At 39.0% G+C, this 4463-nt stretch overlaps 1 pseudogene; it reads left to right on the top strand.

Annotated features, from left to right (window-relative positions):
• Positions 1–2765: 2765 nt before the first annotated feature.
• LOC102845860 lies at positions 2766–3482 on the top strand (annotated as a pseudogene).
• Positions 3483–4463: the final 981 nt, after the last annotated feature.

Here is a 4463-nt window from a genome sequence, read left to right as displayed (position 1 = left end):
TTCAGCAGCCTCTGTCAAAACAGTAAGCCTGATTATCAGTAAAATTTGGATTTTGTTCTGAATTTATCTCCCACTCCAAATAGGACTCTATGTTGTGTCCCTTTCAGAGCCATCAGCAGTGAGAGTCCCATTTTTTAAAACCTAACCATTTCATCTATCCAGTTGAAAATACAGATCCAATGGTCAGAAACAAAACTAGCTTCCCTTTTCTCTGTGAATAAGATAGTCCAACCAGGTCCAAATTCTAGATAATAAAGCAAGGTGTTTGGATCCTAACAGAACATCTGGTGATAATGTTTAATAGCTAGCCTAGTGATAAGGCACGTGGTTGGAATACACCAGCAGCTCTGTGGAAGAAAGATAGATAGTCCTTTCCTGTGCAATTTACTGCCTCTGAAAACTTGAGGGAAGGTAAGCTTTGAGCTGGTTCCAACTCAATATGACTTAACAACAAGTTTTGCTATAATTTTACAGAGCGATGAAATAGAAATTCCAGAAAGAGCCTAACATTTATTTTCTGATTTCAGTGAGGCCACAGTAGAACTGCTTTTGGAAAGTTTATAAACTCATACTTATTTCTGTTAAGTGAAAATTAACTAATAGCTGACCCTCCTGTGTATTTTCAAAGGCTGTAAATCTGGCGTGAGGAGATTGCCCATCTCTCTCCCTCAGAATCTCTGGTGGATTAAAACCATGGCAGAGACACTGTTTTTGGATTAGCAGCTAAACTCCCTATGGACTATGGTACCAGAGAAAAGTTCTTGAAAAGCTTTGTGTATAGAGTTGTATGACGTGTATTAATATAACTGGAAAGCAAGACTTCTTGAAGTAGGAGATTTATGAAATGACTTCTAATTTCTTCATGTAATATATCAATTTAACATATATATTTGTTTAAAGATTATTACTTAAGGATTCTTTAAATATATGGAAATACACTCAAGGTGCATTGGCAATGAAAAGAAAACAAGTTTACAAAAGGTTATAGATACTAGTCATAAATTCCCTTGTATTCACACATATACACAAAAATATAATAAATCACAGGAAAAATTTCAGCATAGTGCTCAAGATTGTTGGGTTTAAGTGATAAAATTGTGAGTGACAATTTTTTCTTTTTCTCCATTTTCTAAGCACTCCATAATAAATCTGCATAATGACTTTTTGTCAGAGACAAATATTAAAATGTATAAGCATAAGAAAACACAGGTCCTCTAAGCATTAATTTTGCAAATCTTTCTTACATCATTGTTTTGAGTAAATATGGTGTGAAGGGCGCAGAATAAGACTTTAGGGACTTAAGTAAGCCATTTAACCTTTTTCTGTGATTCATTTTACTGATTTATTAAAAGTGCATCATACTGCTGTTTATGGAGAAAAATGAAAAGGTTCTTGGTTAACAGATGAGATGCATAACAAAAACCTTTTTGTTTCTATAATTGAAACACATTCTGACTTTAAGACCATCAGAGCTTCAAAAATGTATTTCCTCTACGGTAACAATAGAGGACAAGGTGTTTTATAAATGCCGCCGTCGAGTCATTTGCGACTCATAGTGACCCTGTGCACAACAGCCCTAAACCCTGCTCTATCCTGCGCCAATCACACCGCCTCTGACACACCCATCCCGATTACCCCAGTCACCGAACCAATCCATCTCATAGAGGGTCTTCCCCTCCTGCGCTGTCCCTCCACCCTCCCAAGCATGATGTCCCTCTCCAAGGACCCGTCCCTCCTGGCAACATGTGTTTTATAAATAGTGTCAAAATATGGGTAGAATGGAAACTTATTTTTTCCTAAAGACATTTTACTTCGTTTCCAGGGATAGCAGGGCAAAATATCACAAAAGTGGGAGATTTTAAGAATAGAACTTTACTGTCACATATCCTGGGGCTAGAAGTGCAGATTAATGTGTTATCTGCATCATCCTTTTACTTCATTCTAGAGCTTCTTCCTTGTCTCTGTCATAGGGCTTCTGATAGCCCTACACGTTTTTTAGCATTTCTTCACTAGAAGTAGCTTCACTTGAAATTCCTTTCTCCAGTTTTGTCTCTTTTTCTCTTATAAGAATGGCACTCGGGTGAGAGTTGTTGTTGTGTGCCATCAAACTCCTTATGACTCATAGTGACCCTGTTATCTGTTACAACAGATTTAAACTTGGCACTTTTCTGCACTGGCCTCGTAATCATAACCTCTGAAATAGTCAAGCTTACTTTTGCAGTTACTTGCCAATCCAGCTTGTAGAGTCTCTTTCACTCTTTTGTTGACCCTCCACCTTTCCTAGCATGATGTCTTTTTCCAAGGATTGTCCTCTCTGACATCTTCAAAGTCAGACAAAATGTCACCACCCTTGCCATTAGAGAGACTTCTGGTTGTATTCTCCAAGACAGAGAATATTAGGACTCGGCTCAAAAGCACCCAAACAACAGCACAACCCAAAGGCACACCATGTAGACCCACCAGCTGTTCTGTGGGAGAAAGATGGGCCGTCTCCTTCTATCAAGTACTATTTGCCTATGAAAACCCACTGGATGGTGAGTCTGTTCTGACTTGATTGTACATGAAAAACAATAACATAATCTGTACAGGTGATCCTTATAGTGGCATAGTGGACAAAGTAATATACTCTGTACAATTGCTCTAGCCTTGGAGTTAGAAAATGAAAAGGGACCCTCTTGAGTATGGTCACGCTCAGCCAGTGCCCGGGCCTATAATGGGCCTTGGTCTCTATCACCACACTCTCTGTCTCCTGCAGGCTGCAGATCATGGATCCCTGCAAAGTGGATGAGATTTGGGCCTTTGTTAAGATGTGTAAATCGGACCCAAGGGTTCTGCACAGAGGCAATGTGCTTCCTGAAGAAGTGGGTGGAGAGCATGGGTGTTAAATATATCATCTGACAACATGCCTCTGGAAACTGTATGAACTTTGATAAATGACAATAGTTATAGAAAGGCATCAGACCTTCTGTTCATAGGGTCGCTATGAGTCATGCTCAACCCAGGAAATCAACAACAATAACAATAACAACAACAGCCCATAAAACGAAATCAGAAGAAAATGCCAACGAAGTAAAACCAGACAGCAAGAAGCCAGAGGAAGACCTAAAGACAGATGACCCATCAAATGAGGAAAGTGATCTAGAAATTGATAATGAAGGAAGGTGTGATTGAATTGGACTCTGAAAGTGGGAAATGAAAATGTAGAGATAACAGAAGAGATGATGGATGAGGCTGATGAGAAGAAGGTGGCTGTCCCGGATGCCCTAAATGATGGTGAGCTTCAGAAAGCCTTTCACTTGTTCACAGAAGCCTTCAAACTGAATCCTCCTTTAGCCATTCCGTATGCACAGAGACCCAGTGTCTTCATCAAACCCCGGAAGCCACATGCTGCCATTTGAGACTGGAACAGAGACATTGAAATGAATCCTGATTCAGCTCAGCCATGTATGCGGCGAGCGAATGCACAGAGACTTCAATTATGACTTGGGCTTGCGAGGAGTCTGTGCCCAGATGAAGAGGCAAAAAAGTTGAGACTTGATCTCACTTATTTTGAGCATGATGTAAGAAAGGACCAATTATTGGGAAAAAGACATTGTGTTTGAAACATAGAAGGTTGGTGGAAGGAAGGAAGATCCTCCATGAGATGTGTTGGCACCGTGACTGCAAAACTGGGCTCAGAATAGAGTGGAGATTGTGAGGCTCTCACGAGACTTGCAAAAGTGTCAGTTTGTAGTAAAACTAACACAGGGTCACTATCAGTCCCAGTCAAATTGATGGTACCTCATGAGAAAAAGAACAATAACAAAGTCCTTAAACTTTTCATAAGCCACAAATCTTCCTGAAATGTGTATGGAAAATACCAGTGGCAAGTATTTCTCAGAATGACTCTTCAGCGCTGTTTCTAACTCTCTGCTGTGTCCAATAATACTTATTTTTGTACAATTCTGACAGTGATATTTTAAAGATGGCAGGATAGATTTAGGCACAAAGTGTCTATCATGAGGAATTATATATTTTCTGTAAGTTTTGGTGAAATCACTTTGGGAGAAAAAAAGACTAATGAAATAATGTGGGTTTTGCGGTTCAAATTGGCAAGTGACACAGGGAAGATAGGAACTGTATAGGGTTAAATGTTAAAACAGTGAAAGCATAACATTAGTAATATCCTGACCCACATTGTGAAAGATTTGAAAGCTGTAGAGATGTGACATTTTTATTAAAATTTAAAATATGCATATTCAACCCTAAATAAATCAATGATGGGTTATTTGAGCTTTCATAGCCTCAAGGCCAAAGTTACCAACCATGCATGATTTGCTTTGATAGAACAATAAAGTAAGATTTCAAATCCTATCAAACTCCCAAATCAGCCAGCAAAATTCAGATGTGGTATGCTCTGGTTATAGAGAGCCCACAATAGACCAAAACTCCAAATATGGTAAATCTTTATTTATCTTATGTTA

Source organism: Elephantulus edwardii, unplaced genomic scaffold (genome assembly GCF_000299155.1).
Source record: "Elephantulus edwardii isolate Elephantulus edwardi_28Jun2011 unplaced genomic scaffold, EleEdw1.0 scaffold00106, whole genome shotgun sequence".
In the NCBI taxonomy this organism is placed as follows: domain Eukaryota; kingdom Metazoa; phylum Chordata; class Mammalia; order Macroscelidea; family Macroscelididae; genus Elephantulus; species Elephantulus edwardii.
This window is presented reverse-complemented; position numbering and strand designations above follow the sequence as displayed.